The following is an 18682-nucleotide window of genomic DNA, read 5'->3' on the forward strand; positions in this document are numbered from 1 at the left end:
TTTTATACTCTCTTTTAGGTTTAACGTTACACTTTCCTACTTATTGCATAGTATAAGTCCAGAAGGCTTTTCATCTTTAAAAATTAGAAGCAAAATAAAACAAATTCAGTGGGACATTAGCGATCATGAAAAAAAGCATCTCTGGTAATTTCTCAACTCACAGGTTTGCACACACTCCCACCCCCAGGCTACACAAAGGAATATCAGTTTGAATAAATGTTTGAAAGAAATAATAATAATTGTGGTATTTGTTAAACACTTATTGTGTATTAAGCAGTGTACTAAGACTAACAAGATAGTTAGTCAATCCATGGTAGCTACTGAGCACTTACTGTCTGCGGAGTAATAATAATAATGATGGTGTTTGTTAAGAGCTTACTATTTGCCAGGCACTGTACTAAGCGCTGGGGTGAATACAAGATCATCAGGTTGGACACAGTCCCTGCCCTACATAGGGCTCACGGTCATAATCCCCATTTTACAGATGAAGGAACTAAGGTACAGAGAAGTGAAGTGACTTAACCAAGGTCACACAACAGACAAGTGGCAGAGCCGGGATTAGACCCATGACCTTCTGACTCAGGCCTGTGCTCTATCCACTACACTAGGCTACTTCCCAAGTAATAATAATGTTGGTATTTGTTAAGCGCTTACTATGTGCCGAGCACTGTTCTAAGCGCTGGGGTAGACACAGGGGAATCAGGTTGTCCCACATGGGGCTCACAGTCTTAATCCCCATTTTACAGATGAGGTAACTGAGGCACCGAGAAGTTAAGTGACTTGCCCAAAGTCACACAGCTGACAAGTGGTAGAGCCGGGGTTCGAACCCATGACCTCTGACTCCAAAGCCCATGCTCTTTCCGGTGAGCCACGCTGCTTCAAGTACGATACTTAGCACTTGGGAGAGTACAATAAAACACAGTTTGTAGACAAGTTCTCTACCAGAGAAGGAGACAGACACTCATATAAATAAATTACAGATATTACAGATATATTAATTTACAGATATACTTATAAGTGCTGTGGGGTTGAAGGTGGGGTAACTATCAAGTGCTTAAAGTATACAAATCCAAGTGTATAAGTAGAGATGATGATGATCCACAGACGATGCCAAAGGGAGAGGGAGTAAGGGAAAAGAGTGCGCTTGAATTTGCTCCGTTTCACCTTTCCCTCGACCCCACTGCACTTCTATACATCTTGTCTTGTCTTATGCGGTCGAGTCATTTCCAACCCACAGCGACGCCATGGACACATCTCTCCCAGAACTCTCAGCTCTCCATTTGCAATCGTTCTGGTAGTATATCCATAGAGTTTTCTTGGTAAAAATATGGAAGCGATTTACCATTGCAGTAAACTCAAGTCTCCGCCCTCGACTCTCTTCCGTACCACTGCTGCCCAGCGTGGGTGAGTTCTGCCTCATGCACATACCCGTAATTTAATTCATTTATTTATTTCTAGACTGCAAGCTCTTATGAGCAGGGAATGGCTCTGTTAATTCTGTTGCATACTTCTAAGTGCTTAGTACAGTGCTCTGCACATTCATTCATTCATTCATTCAACAGTATTTATTGAGTGCTTACTGTGTGCAGAGCACTGTACTAAGCACTCGGAATGTACAATTCGGCAACAGATAGAGACAATCCCTGCTCATGGATGGGCTTACAGACTGTAAGCTTGTTGAGGGCAGGGAACATGTCTACCAACTCTGTTGTATTTTATTCTGCCAAGTGCTAGTACAGTGCTCTGCACACATTGAGGCTCAATAAACACAAATGATTGATTGTTTGAAGGCCTCTTGAGGGAGATGTGACTTTATTAAGGCTTTGAAGATGCAGAAAGTGACTCTCCCCCTTTAGACTGCAAGCTCATTGTGGGCAGGAAATGTGCCTGCGTGGCGCGGTGGAAAGAGCACGGGCTTTGGAGTCAGGGCTCATGAGTTCGAATCCCAGCTCTGCCACTTGTCAGCTGTGTGACTGTGGGCAAGTCACTTTACTTCTCTGTGCCTCAGTTCCCTCATCTGTAAAAAATGGGGATTAAGACTGTGAGCCCCACGTGGGACAACCTGATTCCCCTGTGTCTACCCCAGCGCTTAGAACAGTGCTCTGCACATAGTAAGCGCTTAACAAATACCAACATTATTATTATTATTACTGTTATATTGTACTCTCCCAAGCGCTCAGTACAGTGTTCTGTCATACTGTACTCTTGCAAGCTCTTAGTACAGGGTGACACTGTGGAGGATGTGGGTTCTAATCCTGACCCTGCCACTGGCCTGCTGTGTGACCTTAGGCAAGCCACTTAACTTCTCTGTGCCTCAGTTACTGAGTTGGAGAAGCAGCATGGCTCAGTGGAAAGAGCATGGGCTTTGGAGTCAGGGCTCATGAGTTCGAATCCCAGCTCTGCCACTTGTCAGCTGTGTGACTGTGGGCAAGTCACTTAACTTCTCTGTGCCTCAGTTCCCTCATCTGTAAAATGGGGATTAAGACTGTGAGCCCCACGTGGGACAACCTGATTCCCCTGTCTACCCCAGCGCTTAGAACAGTGCTCAGCACATAGTAAGCGCTTAACAAATACCAACATTATTATTATTATTACTTCATCTGTAAAATGGGGATTAAGACTGTGAGCTCCTAGTGGGATAATCTGATTACCTTGTATCTACCCCAATGCTTAGAACGGTGCTTGGCACATAGCACTTAAATACCATACTCATTGTTATTATTATTATTACAGTGTTTTCCACCCAGTAAGCACTCAATAAATAAGATCGAATGAACGAATAAATACAATTGATGGAATGACTGACTGCTGGTCCGACATATATGGAGGAGAGGGAGGTCCCTGACGGGGCTCAGGGGTAATTAATCCACATTTTACAGATGAGGAAACTGAAGCATAGTTACTAAAGTCAGAACCGGTGGCAGAGCCAGGATCAGAACCCAGATGCTCTGCCTCCCAGGCTCATGATCTGTCCACTAGGCCATGTTGTTTCTAAATAGCCTATTTTTTTTTCCAGTCAAAAGAAAAATAATAAGAGGAAACACCCTACTGAATCCTGGCGGCTTTGGAAAAGATTTAGAAAGAGAGAGGGGTGGACTCTACTCTTTCCTGGTAGGACTGTTGGTTTCCTCCCTACTCTGAAGATCTTTCTTCCCCACTTAGGTAAAGATATTAATAATATTAACTGTGGCATTTGTTAAGCTCTTACTATGTGTCAGGCACTATACTAAGACTGTAAGCCCGTCAAACGGCAGGGACCGTCTCTATCTGTTGCCGACTTGTTCATTCCAAGCGCTTAGTACGGTGCTCTGCACATAGTAAGCGCTCAGTAAATACTATTGAATAAGCACTGAGGCGAATACAGACACATCGGGTTGGACACAGTCCCTGTCCCACATGGGGCTCACTGTCTCAATCCCCATTTTACAGAGGAGGTAACTGAGGCACAGAGAAGTAAAGTGACCTGTTCAAGGTCACACAGCAGACGAGTGGCAGAGCTGAAATTAGAACCCATGACCTCTGACTCCCAAGCCCAAGCTCCACCCATTATGCCATGCGTGTCTGGGGACCCTTAATGTGTCTAACCTCAATATCTTGAATCTTCCCCAGGACTTAGTTCAGTACTTGGCACAGAGTAACAAGTGACATAATAGTAATAATAATAAAAGTACCATTCTCAGCATAACGTGGAACAGAATGAGCGACTGTTAGTCTGACTCTGGGTAAGAGTGACTGCTGTCCTTCCCTTCCCCAGTAGATGTTCTGTGCTGTTCTGTGTGCGCTCTCACTTTGCAAGGAACACAGATGTGTTGAGATCAGGACAAGGTTGACCACAACAATTTTCACTCCCCACTCTGACCTCTCCCTCTTGGTAAGGCTCTGGATTTTCTGTCCAGAGTCATCAGCAAAGTCAGAATGCTTTCCAATCGAAAATAATTCATTTGTATCCCTGAGTTTAGAATTGTGTTGACAGTTGCCATGAGCCTTGCCCAGATGAAAATTGCACATTTCTGTTACTCTTTACACTCCCAAGTGTTTAGTAATCTGCACATGACATGGTGGAGTGGATAGAGCACTGGCCTGGGAGTCAGAAGGTCATGGATTCTAATTCCAGCTTCACCACTTGTCTGTTGTGTGACCTTGGCCAAATTGCTTCATTTCTCTGTGCCTCAGTTACCTCTTCTGTAAAATGAGGTTTGAGACTGTGAGCCCCACATGGGACAGGGACTGTGCCCAAGCCGATTTGCTTGACACAATCAATGCCTAACAGACTCACAGTCTAAAAGGGGGAGATAAACAACAAAACAAGTAGTCATGCAAGTAAGTGCTTAACAAATACCAGAGATATTAAGTACTATTATTAATAAGCACCCAAACAGGATGATTGATTGGACCCCCTTCTCAATAATTAATTCATTCAATCAATCATATTTATTGAGCACTTACTGTTTACAGTTCACAGTACTAAGCCCTTGGGAAATTGCAATACAACAATAAATAGTGACATTCCCCGCCCACAACAACCAACCAATTAAGCAATCAAACAATAGCATTCATTATTTATTATTTAGTCATTTAAAGCTAGCATGCTAATTAATTAATTCATTCAAAAGTATTTATTGAGCGCTTACTATGTGCAGAGCACTGTACTAAGTGCTTGGAAAGTACAATTCGGCAACAGAGACAATGCCTGCCCATTGACGGGCTTAGAGTCTAATCGGGGGAGACAGACAGACAAAAACAATAGCAATAAATAGAATCAAGGGGACGTACATCTCATTAACAAAATAAATAGGGTAATAAAAATACATACAAATGAGAGGACGAGCACAGTGCTGAGGGGAGGGGAAGGGAGGGGGGAGGAGCAGAGGGAAAGTGGGGGGGAAAGGGGGCTTAGCTGAGGGGAGGTGAAGGGGAGGGTAGAGGGGCAGCAGAAGGAGCAGAGGGAAAAGGGGAAACTCAGTCTGGGAAGGCCTCTTGGAGGAGGTGAGCTCTCAGTAGGGCTTAGAAGAGGGGAAGAGAGTCAGTTTGTCGGAGGTGAGGAGGGAGGGCGTTCCAGGACCGCGGGAGGACGTGACCCGGGGGTCGACGGCGGGATAGGCGAGACCGAGGGACGGTGAGGAGGTGGGCGGCAGAGGAGCGGAGCGTGCGGGGTGGGCGGTAGAAAGAGAGAAGGGAGGAGAGGTAGGAAGGGGCAAGGTGATGGAGAGCCTTGAAGCCTAGAGTGAGGAGTTTTTGTTTGGAGCGGAGGTCGATAGGCAACCACTGGAGTTGTTTAAGAAGGGGAGTGACATGCCCAGATCGTTTCTGCGGGAAGATGAGCCGGGCAGCGGAGCGAGGAGGAAGGGAGATCAGAGAGAAGGCTGACACAGTAGTCTAGCCAGGATATAACGAGAGCCCGTAATAGTAACGTAGCCGTTTGGGTGGAGAGGAAAGGGCGGATCTTGGCGATATTGTAGAGGTGAAACCGGCAGGCGTTGGTGACGGATAGGATGTGTGGGGTGAACGAGAGGGACGAGTCAAGGATGACACCGAGGTTGCGGGCCCGAGAGACGGGAAGGATGGTCGTGCCACCCGCGGTGATAGGAAAGTCAGGAAGAGGGCCGGGCTTGGGAGGGAAGATAAGGAAGATAAGGAGCTCAGTTTGGGACATGTTGAGTTTTCCAAGCACTTATCCCACACGCATCACTTCATCAGCCTCTTCGCTGACCTCCCTGACTCCTGTCTCTCGCCACTCCTGTCCATACTTCAGTCTGCTGCCCAGATCATTTTTCTACTAAACTATTCCGAGTTTCCCTACTTCTCAGAAACCTCCAGTAGTTGCCCATCCACCTCTGCATCAAACAGAAACTCCTTACCGTTGCCTTTAAAGTACTCAATCACCTTGCCCCCCCCCCTCCTACCTTATCTACCGGTTTTAATATTATAACTTGCACACATTTCCCTCCTTTAATGCCAAACTAATACCAATAAATAATGGTATTTATTCAGCACTTCCTATGTGCAGATCACTGTTCTAAGTGCTTGGGAGAGTACAGTAAAACACAATTAGCAGATACTTCCCAGCCCATAATGAGTGCACAGTCTCATCTATTTCGCTGCCAATCTCCTGCTCACATCTTGCCTCTGGTCCAACTCCCACCTCCTTGACATCCAACAGAGAGTCACTCTCCCCACCTCCACAATCCTATTAAAAGCACATCTCCCAGAGGCCTTCCCCAATTAGATTCTCATTTTCTCTTCTCCCACTGCCTTCCGCATCACCTTTTCACTCGGATTTGCACCCTTTATTCACCCCTCCCTCGGCCCTACAGCAGTTATGTGCAGATCCATAATTTTTTTTATGATTATTGTCAGTCTCCCCTCGAAACTGTAAACTAACTGTGGGCAGGAAATTGTCTATCAGCTCTGATAAAGCCTACTCTCCCAAGCCCTTTGTATAGCGCTCAGTACAAAGCATGCGATAAATATGACTGACTCATTTATTGAGCACCTACTGTCTGTAGAGCACTAGTAGTTGGAAGAGTAGAAGGAAAAATCCCTGCCCTCCCACAGCTGGCTGTGAATGGAAAAGAGTAGGTAGGAATTTATTATCTTGTCATGCTTGTTAAGAATGAGAAGCAGCGTGGCTCAGTGGAAAGAGCACGGACTTTGGAGTCAGAGGTCATGAGTTCGAATCCCAGCTCTGCCGCTTGTCGGCTGTGTGACTGTGGGCAAGTCACTTAGTTTCTCTGTGCCTCAGTTACCTCATCTGTAAAATGGGGATTAAGACTGTGAGCCCCACGTGGGACATCCTGCTTCCCCTGTGTCTACCCCAGCGTGTAGAACAGTGCTCGGCACATAGTAAGCGCTTAACAAATACCAACATTATTATTATTAATGAGAAATAATATCTGGTGGCCTATCAAAGCTGTGGGCAGGGAATGTGTCTGTTCTACTGTTGTGTTGTACAGTGAGCGCTTAGTACAATGCTCTGCACACAGTAAGGACTCAATTAAAATGATTGATTAGTTGTATAAAAATTAACATCTGTTTACACTGTTGGGGCTCTTTCAACACAGGTATGCATAATATTTGTAAGATCTCCATAAAATATGTTACTTTCTACACAGTCATGGCCAGATAGAGAAGCCACTTGTCTGCTATGTGACCTCGGGCAAGTCAACTTCACTTTCCTGTGCCTCAGTTACCTCATCTGTAAAATGGGGATTACGACTGTAAGCACAACGTGGGACAGCTATTGTGTACAACCTGATTAACTTGTACCTTCGCCAGTGCTTAGTACAGTGCCTGGAACACAGTAAGCATTTAACAAAAACCTTAAAAAAATAGTTTCGGAAAATGTTAGCCTCTTGCCTATGGGTTTTAGCAAGTAACACTTCATTTTCACAAAGATTTCCAAACCTATGCCACTTTATCTGAGTTGGATACTACAAAATATTCCTAAAATATCTAACCAAGCAAGACACAAATATTCACATTTCAGGATTGACTCTAATGAGCTAATTTGAATCCCTGATTAAAAAGAGGCATTTCTATAAAAAGATTTGGCTGAAAATATTTTAATAACCTCAATCTGCTTAGCAGTATGTAACTGCAGGCTCATTAAACAGATTTTGATCATATATGTATAGAATTTATCTACCAGGGCCAGGAATGTGCTTTGGATGGCATATCACTTATGAAAACTCTAAATGAATTTGAAAAGTTCAAATTAAATCATCTCTGCCACACAGGTGTAAATCTTTCCATTATTTATTATAAATTACTTATTTCTTCATATTAAAAATCTGTCTCCCATTTTAGACCTTCATTATCGGCAGGGAATGTATCTGCTAATTCTGTTGTATTTTACTCTCCCAAGCACTTAGAACAGCGCTCTGCACATAGTAAGCTCTCAGTAAATAGCACTGATAGAGAAGCAGCGTGGCCCAGTGGAAAGATCACGGGTTTAGGAGTCAGAAGTCATGGGTTCTAATCCCTGCTCCGCCGCTTGTCAGCTGTGTGACTGTGGGCAAGTCACTTAACTTCTCGGTGCCTGTTCCCTCATCTGTAAAATGGGGATGAAGACCGTGAGCCCCACGTGGGACAACCTGATTCCCCTGTGTCTACCCCAGTGCTTAGAACAGTGCGCGGCACATAGTAAGCGCTTAACAAATACCAACATTATTATTATTATTATTATTAACTGATTATCTTGGACCTTCCCAATTCCTTTGGGCTACATTGTCAGGACTCTTGAAAGATCCTGCATTCTTCAATTCAAGCAGTAGAGGGCAATGCATAAATATTTAATAATTCAGCCTCATCTCTATTAATCCTAATTAAAACAATCTGGGATACTGGAAGGTACTGGACAGCTACCTGCATTTCAAATGACTCCCTTTCAAATAAAAAAAAAAATTGTGGTCATAATCCTAAATTTATTTCGCAGCTCGTTGTGGGCAGGGGATGGGTCTGTTTATTATTGTAGTGTACTCTCCCAAGCGCTTAGTACAGCGCTCTGCACACAGTAGTAAATACGACTGAATGAATGAATCTAGTTGAATAGCTTCTTATGCATAAATCTTTCTTTTTGACACGGTACTTAAAGTATTACTACTAACTGTTAAGCATTTACTAGGTGCTAAGCACAGTTCTTAGCACTGGAGGTAGGTACCTGATAATCAGATTGAACTCACAGCCCTAAATAAGCTTCTCAGTTTAAGGGGGATAAAAACAGGTGCTTAATCTGATTACAGATGAGGAAATGGAGGCCTGGAGAAGTTAGAGAAGTTAAGTTATGGCTGTTTGTTGCTTTGCTTGGTCAGTGAGATACATTGACAGACAGATACATTGGGCAGTCTCCAAATTTTATTCTGCAGAATGGTCAAACACCACACCTCGGGAGGTGATTAGTGTAAGACCACTTTTTGGTTACCTTTATACACAAACAATAGCCCCTTTCCCCCCGCATATGCACATTTCAATCAGTGTCGTAGGCATTTTGATTCTCTAATAAGGTTATTTTAGGCACGGGGCTTGTTGACACACTCTCAATGGTTACAGCAGTAAAATTCAGCAACTACAAGGATTCTTTAAACCAGAGGAACTTTTCACATTGACATTTTAAAAATTCTCTTCTGTGTTCCTCAAAATGGTGTTACTTCTGCTAAGGCTACGTTTCCGCCAAATGGCCTGCACATTACTTTCCACAGCTCGAACTCTTTTCACTAGTCCACACTGCTTCTCCTAATTATTGTGATGATAATTGTAATATTTATTATTTACTATATGCCAAGTGCTTCATTAAGTACTGCGTTAGATACATATATCTTTTAGGACCAGTAGCAGACTGTGAGCTGGTCATTGGGTAGGGATTGTCTCTATTTGTTACCGAATTGCACATTCCAAGCTCTTAGTACAGTGCTCTGCACATAGTAAGTGCTCAATAAATACTATTGAATGAATGAGTGAATGAATAAATGTGGTCCATAATTTGCAGGTGGAATGTACAGCATATGCTAAAGAGTTAGAGCATGTGTTCTTCTCAGAGTCATTGCTGGGCAAACTAAACAGGATAACTAGTTTTTACTGGAATTATCAACACATCCAGTGAATTGGTAGTTCAAAGCATGTGTAAATCCCAGCAAGGCATGCTTAATGTCTCAATCTAGTTGCTGAAAACTTCCAAAATTCTCAAACCGAGCAAAGTACATACTGCTGTATTCAGTTATCATAGAAGTGGGGGTTTCATAGCCAAAAAGCATAGAGTTCTTGTATTTTCTAGAGGAAAAGACTTGACTGAAGAATCATTTTGGAACACCAGGATCTCTGTCATTCATTCATTCGCATTTATTTAGCGCTTACTGTGTGCAGAGCATTGTACGAAGCGTTTGGAGAGTACAATTTGGCAACAGCTAGAGACAATCCCTACTCAACAACGGGTTCACAGTCCAGAAGAGGGGAGACAGCCAACAAAACAAAACAAGTAGATGGGCATCAATAGCGTCAATATAAATAAATAGAATCATATAGATATCTACACATCCTTAATTAAAGAAATAGAATAATAAATATGTACAAATATACACAAGTGCTGTGGGGTGGGGAGGAGGGTAGAGCAGATAGAGGAAGTAAGGGCAGTGGGAAGGGGAGGAGGAGCAGAGGAAAAGTGGGGCTCAGTCTGAGAAGGCTTCCTGGAGGAGGTGGACTTTCAATAGGGCTTTGAAAATTCATTCATTCGATCGTATTTATTGAGCACTTACTGAAATGGTGGTGCAGAGTGAATAGGACAAGAAGGCTACTGTTGTTGTTGTTAAGGTTATTTGTTAAGTGCTTATTATGTGCCGGGCTCTAAATGAAGAGTGGGATGGATTCAGGATCATCAGATTGGACAGAGTCCCTATTCCACAAAAGGCTCACAGTCAATCCTTTTTTTACAGATGAGGAACTGAGGCACAAAGCAGTGAAGTGATTTGCCCAAGGTCGCACAGCAGACAAGCCAGGATTAGGACCCAGGTCCTTCTGACTCCCAGGTCCCTGCTCTACCCCTTAGGCCATGCTGCTTCTCAAGAAGATGCTAAAAAGGCATTCCACAAATGCCAACAAGAAAGCAACAGCCAAAATTAGGCTGAAAGATGCTTGAAAGGAGATTTCTTAAATAGTCATCCTGCCCTTGTCAGGTCCAAATCCCTGGTCAATCAAAGCTCCCAGGTCTAATCTCCCAGACCAATATGATAAGGGTCCACAGGCAGGACCTCGGGGCAGAAGCAAGTGGTCTGGGGACCTGTTCGTAAAAGACAGAAGAGATCCGGTAGGAAGGGACATATTTCTAGATCTTCCCTTGTTCTCAGGACAACGTCATAGTCCAAGGCAAAGCAGGCCTAGGTCAAAACTGCCTTGAATGAAAACCTTAGATGCCATTTTGTTGTTGTTGTTTGAGTTTTGTGGGGTTTTTTGCCTCAGATCTGGAACAGTTGCCCTTTGGATGGTGAAGAAATATACTAAGTTTTGTTTCAGAACAGGCTTAAAACTCTCAAAGTTCAAAAGAAGATTGTCCAGCAGTGCCCTAAAGAGCTTTTAATTCAGTCTATGGTCTTTGAGTGGCTAAATTTACCTCATTCAACAGCATTTATGAGCTCATCAGTATTACCCTGGTTATCAATCAATGGATGGTATATATTGAGCTCTTACTGTATGCTGAGAACTGTACCAAGGGCTTGGGAAAGTACATTACAACACAACTGGTAGGCATGATCTCTGCTCACCAGGAGTTTACAATCTACAGGGGGAAAAAGACATTAAAATAGATTACAGAAAGGGGAAAGAGAAGAGAAAAAGGATATTTACATACACACTGAGGAACCAGATGAGTTTCAAGTGTCACAACTGACTGTTGTTGCTGCTGCTATTCACCACTACCGTTTACTACCATTACGGACCCCCCCTTACACTGTGAGCTCTTTGTATGCGGGGAACATGTTCACCAATCCTGTTATATTATACTCTCCCAGGGCTTAGAATGGTGCTCTGCATTCAGTAAGTGCTCAATAAATACCACTGAGCCAATAAATACCATAAATTACTGCTCCTACTATCTCCCTCAACCAACATCCTCAACCATGGGTTAGAGGGGGACCAGTTTCCCAGCTCTGTGGTGCCAGCAGGAATTCTAGGAACAAGCGGAGGATTCGGATAACCAACCAATACCAGTGAGGAAGGAAGTTAGTCCTCCCTTCTCCCACCCGCTCCATTACCTGAACCTATCATTCGAGCCGTGTGGCCCAGAGAAGCAGCATGGCATAGGGGATAGAGCACAGGCCTGGGAATCAGAAGGTCATGGGTTCTAATCCCAACTCTGCCACTTGTCTACTGTGTGACCTTGGGCAAGACCTTTCACTTCTCTGGACCTCAGTGACCTCATCTATAAAATGGGGACTGAGACCGCGAGCTCCATGTGGGTCAGGGGCAGTGTCATTCATTCATTCAATAGTATTTACTGAGCGCTTACTATGTGCAGAGCACTGTACTAAGAGCTTGGAATGTACAAATCAGTAACAGATAGAGACAGTCCCTGCCCTTTGACGGACTTACAGTCTAATCGGGGGAGACAGACAGACATGAATTTGCTTGTATGTACCCCGGTACTTTGTACAGTGCCTGGCACAAAGTAGGCACTTAAATACCATTGTTGTTATCATTGTAATTAGTGGATAATCAATTGCATTTACTGAGCACATACTGCGCACAATGCACTGTACTGAGTCCTTGGGAGAGTACAGTATAACATAATGAGATGACCTGCCAACACTGAGCTTAGAGTTTAGAGGATAAAACATGGGTCTGGGAGCCAAACAATCAGGGTCCTAATCCCACCTCTGCCACTTGCCTGCTCCATGAACTCGGGGAAAGTCAATCGATTTAACAATAATAATAATAATATTAATGGTATTTGTTAAGTGTTTACTATGTGCCAGGCAATGTACTAAGTGCTGGACTGGATGCAGTGTGGCTCAGTGGAAAGAGCCCGGGCTTGGGAATCAGAGGTCATGGGTTCGAATCCCAGCTCTGCCACTTGTCAGCTGTGTGACTGTGGGCAAGTCACTTAACCTCTCTGGGCCTCAGTTCCCTCATCTGTAAAATGGGGATTAACTGTGAGCCTCACGTGGGACAACCTGATTACCCTGTACCTACCCCAGCACTTAGAACAGTGTTCTGCACATAGTAAGCGCTCAACAAATACCAACATTATTATTATTATTTTTACAAGCAAATCAGGCTTGACACAGTCCTTGTCCCATATAGGGCTCACAGTCTTATTCCTCATTTTACAGCTGAGGGAACTGAGGCACAGAGACATGATGTGACTTGCCTAAGGTCACAGAGCAGACAAGTGGCGGAGCCAGTATTAGAACCTTCTGACTTCCAAGCCCGTGCTCGATCCACTACACCCTGCTGCTTCCTTCCCTTCTCTCTGCCTCAATTTCCTCAGCTGTATAATGGGGATTCAGTACCTGTTTCTACCTCCTACCTAGACTGCAAGCCCATGCACACAGTAAGTGCTTAAAAAAATATGACTGAATGAACTGGACTGGACGGTATCCAGTCTGATTTAAGTGTATCTAGTCCAGTGCTTAGACCAGTGCTTGACATAAAGAAAGTGCTTAATACCTTTAAGAAAAAAATCCTTTTCCCCTCATTCCCTATTTTCCTTCTTCTGTTTACCCTCTTTTTAATTTTCTCTTATTTTCTCCGTTCCCCTTTGTTTCTCTTCTCTCTTCCCCCAGAGGCCTCACTCCCCTTCCACTCAGCCCCTGAGAGCCACACCCCAACCTAAGTAACTAGAGAAGAGAAATATAAAGATGATGTAATTCTCTGGATAATCCATAGCAAATAGACACTTTGGCTTCACATATCTAAGTAATTGAATCCAAAGGGTTTGAGGTTCTTGAATTCTCAAATTACATTATTCAAACCTCTACTCATTTTACCAGTCCAGATGAAAGATTTCACTGTTTTGTTGAGCAATCAAGCGTTTTCCACTACAGAAAGCATAAATAAATAAAAAAGCTAGAAAATACAAACTTGCTTTCCGTTTTGTTTATTGAGAGCAAAATATAAGTCCCTGCTAGCAACTAGTCATCTAACATTACTTTTAATGTTTAAAGAAGTTGTGGGTGAAATGTTTTCTTTTCCCAAACCCATTTCCAAAAATCTTAATGAGTTAGAGAGTCTCAGTGAATGAGTCTGATCACAGCAGCAGACAGCAAGCTGTGTGTGCTCTCCTGGCATTTAGAATAGTGTTTTGCACCCACGAAGCACTCAGTAATTTCCATTGATTGATTCTCAGAGCATTCGCTCATTCAATCGTTTTTTATTGAGCACTTACTGTGTGCAGAGTGCTGTACTAAGCTCCTGAGAGAGTACAATAAAACGATAAACAGACACATTCCTGTCCCACAGTGAGCTTACTGTCTTGAGGGGGGGCTAAGACATTAATATCAATAAATTTACAGATATGTACATAGTCTGTGGGACACGGAGGGAAGAAAAAAAGGGGCAAGTCAGGGTGACACAGACGGGAGTGGGGGGAGAGGGGGTGCTTAGTCAGGGAAGGCTTCCTGGAGGAGATGTGCTCTTTACAAGGCTTTGAAGGGGGGGAGAGTAATTGACATAGTTGAGGAGGGAGGGTGTTCCAGGCCAAAGGCAGGACGTGTGCCAGGGCTCGGTGGTGACACAGGTAAGATAGATAAGATCGAGGCATAGTGAGGTTAGCAGAATGCTAGGTTCGCAGAAAACCTATAATTTTCAACTATGTGATGCTGATCAAAGCATCACATACAACAGTCTCTTTATTCAATAGTATTTATTGAGCGCTTACTATGTGCAGAGCACTGTACTAAGCACTTGGAATGTACAAATCGGCAACAGATAGAGACAGTCCCTGCCCTTTGACAGGCTTACAGTCTAATCGGGGGAGACAGGCAGACAAGAACAATGGCAGTAAATAGAGTCAAGATAAATAGAGTCCCACTTTACTCAGTGGGTCAAAGAAATCATCCCTCTGGGCTCACCCAATTCTTCCCCACTTCACCCAATTCCAAAAGAGCAGCCAGAACTCTGCCCCGTAGAAGGAGGAGGTGGTATTGTCTGGCTCTTCCCTACCAGAGAAGACAAAACCATGTTCAAGCCTTCGTTTTTCAAAGACTTATTCTTTCTCATGGATAATGGATGTTGCTTCTGCAGCCCATTTTTCCGTAAACATGATCAGAGTTAGAATTTGACAACAGAATCAAAGCATTAGCATGCAGTGGATAGAGCATGGGTTTGAAAGTCAAAAGGTCCAGGGTTCTAATGCTGACTCTGCCACATGTCTTCTGATGATCTTGGGCAACTCATTTCAAAGCTCTACTGAAGGCTCACCTCCTCCAGGAGGCCTTCCCAGACTAAGCCCTCTTTTCCTCAGCTCCCCCTGCCCCCATCTCCTGACTCGCTCCCTTTGCTCTGCCTCCCTCCCCACCCCACAACATTTGTGTATAGATGTACATATCTATAATTCTATTTATTTATATTACTGTTTACTTGTTTTGATATATATATATATAATTCTATCTGATTATACTGATGCCTGTTTACTTGTTTTGATGTCTGTGACCCCACTTCTAGACTGTGAGCCCACTGTGGGCAGGGAATGTCTCTGTTGCTGAATTGTACTTTCCAAGTGCTTAGTACAGCGCTCTGCACATAGTAAGTGCTCAATAAATATGATTTAATGAATGAATGAATGAACTAAACTTCTCTGTGCTTAAATTACCTCATCTATAAAATAGGGGTTGAGACTGTGAGCCTCATACGGGAGAGAGATTGTGTCCAACTTGATTTGCTTGCATCATTCCCAGTGCTTAGAAGAGCACCATCCATGTAGTAAGCATTTAACAAATGCCACAATTATTAATATTACAAAGGTGGAGACTATATCCAGTGCAACAAAACTAAATCATGCTGATTAGTAACTATGGCATTCTGGGACAGGGGTATCGGAGTGTTGCTGGTGATAGGGAAGAATGGAGAATTTGGGTCAGGGTTGTGTTCAGCATTTCAATTCCTTCACTGGAGGCCTCCTCTCTGGTTATAAGCAATTGCCCAAATTATTCTTTTGCATCTATTCTGTGCTAAACTATTTTTCTTCTCCTTTATGTGAAAATTCCCACGTGTGGAATAACACCTGAAATGTCAATACTTTTCTCCTTGTGAGCATTCTACCTCTTGCGAAGAGACCACAATTTCCAGTGGCTTGGCCAGTCGTCCCCAGTATGGCCGTCTAACTAACCAATTCATTCAGTTGTATTTATTGAGTGCTGTGTGCAGAGCACTGTTCTAAGCAGTTGGGAGAGTACAATGAAACAATAAACAAACATATTCCCTGGCCACAATGAGTTTACAGTCTAGAGGGGTAGACAGATGCCCACAAAGATCCAATTAGTGTCTTAGTGATCTTCAGAGATTGTTGAGACAGACTGAGTTTATTGCTTTTATGGAGCCTTCCTTCTTGGCACTGCAGGAGGAAAAGCCAACTGATGGGGAGGAATGGGCAGCCCTCCAAGCTTCCAACTTCCTCAAGCCTTGCACTTAACGATGCATGAGAATAAAAATGGATGAGAATAATGAGAGAAGCAACATGGCCTAGTGGATAGAGCATGAGCCTAGGACTCAGAAGGACCTGGACTCTAATCCCAACTCCACTGCTTGTCTCCTGTGTGACCTTGGCATGTCACTTCACTTCTCTGTGCCTTGTGCATCTGTAAAATGGGGATTAAGACTGTGAGCCCCATGTGGCAAAGGGAATGTGTCCAACCTGATTACTGGTATCTAGCCCAGCGCTTAATACCACACACACACACACAAAAAAAAAAAAAAAGTCCTGGGGTAGAGGAGCACAGGAGCTCCACTCAGGAAACTCTGGACTGTAAGTTCACTGTAGGTAGGGAATGTGCCTGCTATAGTGTTAGATTGTGTTCTACCACACACTTAGTACAACACTCTCCTTTCCTCTTCTCCCACTCCCTTCTGCATCCCCCCTCCCAGCCCCACAGCACTTATATACATATCTGTAATTGATTTATATTAATGTCTGTCTCCCTCTATTGACTGTAAACTCGTTGTGGGCAAGGAATTTGCTTGTTTATTGTTATATTGTACTCTCCCAAGCACTTAGTACAGTGGTCCCGGTCCCTAGGCAGCCAGGCTCAAGTTTCACAGTGGAGAACACAGACCAAGCAGGGTTGACACCAGTGAGAAACCCTGCCCTTTTTTTATATCAACAGCTGCCAGTTTACGGCTCAACATTCTTCCATTTCATTCATTTGATCGTATTGATTAAGCGCTTACTACGTGCAGAGCACTGTAGGAAGCAGCCTGGTATAGTGGATAGAGCCTGGGCCTGGGAGTCAGAAGGTCATGGGTTCTAATCCTGGCTCCACCATTTGTCTGCTGTCTGACTTTGGGCAAGTCACTTCATTTCTCTGGGCCTCAATTACCTCATCTGTAAAACGGGCATCGAGACCACGAGTCCCATGTGGGACAGGGGCTGTGTTCAATCCGATCTGTTCGTATCCACCCTGTGCTTAGTACAGTGCCTGGCACATAATAAGCACTTACCAAATACCATAATTATTATTATTACTAAGCACTTGGGAGAGTACAATTCAACAATAAACAGATACATTCCCCGCTCCCAAAGATCCGCCTGACTGGGTGTATTCCCAGTCTTTCACTTGGAAAGATCTGCATTCAATCTCATGATTAATCCCAGGAAGCCCCAGATTTAGCTGTAATTTCTCTGGACAAAATCTCTTAACTCTCATAAAATTCTCTGATCTCACCATGTCCCCTTATACCCCTCCTTCTAATCACCCCATCCCTGACCTTCTTTCACAACACAGCTCCATGCCTTTCCTCCCACCCTCACTCATTTTGCCCTTATGAGTTCTCCATCCTCATCCTCCCACACTCCATAATCCCAAACAAGGGTGGTTGTGGAAAAGAATATCCCTTGGGCACAGGAAATCTTCCCTTTGCCCTTGAGCAGTTCCTGAGCCAGTGACGAGTCCTCCCGGCCATCACTGAAACCTGACTCTCCCCACATGACACCGTCTCCCCTGTGCAATGGGCACACAGACTGTTCTTTTTCATTCCCTTAGACTCACCGGGAAAAGAGAGGTGTAAATTTCTTTCTTGTCTGACAATGCCACTTTCACACCATTCCACCTCCCCTCCACCCACCCATCACTTTCCTTCCCTTTCTTTGAAGTCCACATCCTCTGCCTCTACCATCCACTCTAATTACTGCTCACTCTAATCCACTGTCCCCAAGCCCCACCTCCAACTTTCTCAACTGCTTTGATTGCTTCCTCATATTCCTTTGCTCTTCCTCCACCTCTACACTGATCCTCAGGGACTTCAAAATCCACGTGGATGTTCCCACTGACCTTCCTGTTGCCTGCTTCCTCTCGCTCAAGTCCACTGAACTCCTGCTCTAATCCACCTCACCCATTCACCAACTAGGACATGCACTCAATCTAACCATCTCCAGGGGCCTCTCCTTTTTCATACCCTAACTTTATCTCTCAGCTTCGTTCTTTAGTGTTGACCACCCCCTTCTCCTGGAAACATTATTTAACCTTGGCTTCACTGACACTACTCTCTCCTGGTGCTTCTCCTATCCTTCTGGCTGCTCCTCCGCAATGTCTCTCCAAGTTCCTTCTTGGCCTCCCATCCCCTAAATGTGGGAGTCCTTCAAGGCTCAAATCTGGGTCCCTTTCTGTTTTCCATTTATGCCCATTCATTTGAAGAATTCACTATCACAGGTTCAAATACATCTTTACGTGGGTATTCTCGAATCTACTTCTCCAGCCCTGACCTCACTCTTCCCTAGCCCTGACCTTTCTCCTTCTCTGCAGTCTTGCATTTCCTACTGGTTTTAGGACCTCTCTACTTGGATGCCTTATTTACATATAAATGCAGTGCCTAAATCTCAAATTTAAGGGGTCCAAAACAAAAATCTTAATCTTTCTGTGCAAACCCTATCCTCCCAGTCAATCACTCAATCAATGGTATATGAATAATAATAATGTTGGTAATTGTTAAGTGCTTACTATGTGCAGAGCACTGTTCTAAGCACTGGGGGAGATACAGGATAATC

General features: G+C 43.9%; 1 protein-coding gene across 1 annotated transcript in view; it reads right to left on the reverse strand.

The window, feature by feature from the left end:
* Positions 1 to 18682, reverse strand: part of CCDC102B (coiled-coil domain containing 102B) — a 448125-nt gene that overhangs the window by 412944 nt on the left and 16499 nt on the right. The window lies entirely within an intron of this gene.

The sequence above is a fragment of the Ornithorhynchus anatinus genome, chromosome 5, assembly GCF_004115215.2.
Source record: "Ornithorhynchus anatinus isolate Pmale09 chromosome 5, mOrnAna1.pri.v4, whole genome shotgun sequence".
Taxonomy (NCBI): domain Eukaryota; kingdom Metazoa; phylum Chordata; class Mammalia; order Monotremata; family Ornithorhynchidae; genus Ornithorhynchus; species Ornithorhynchus anatinus.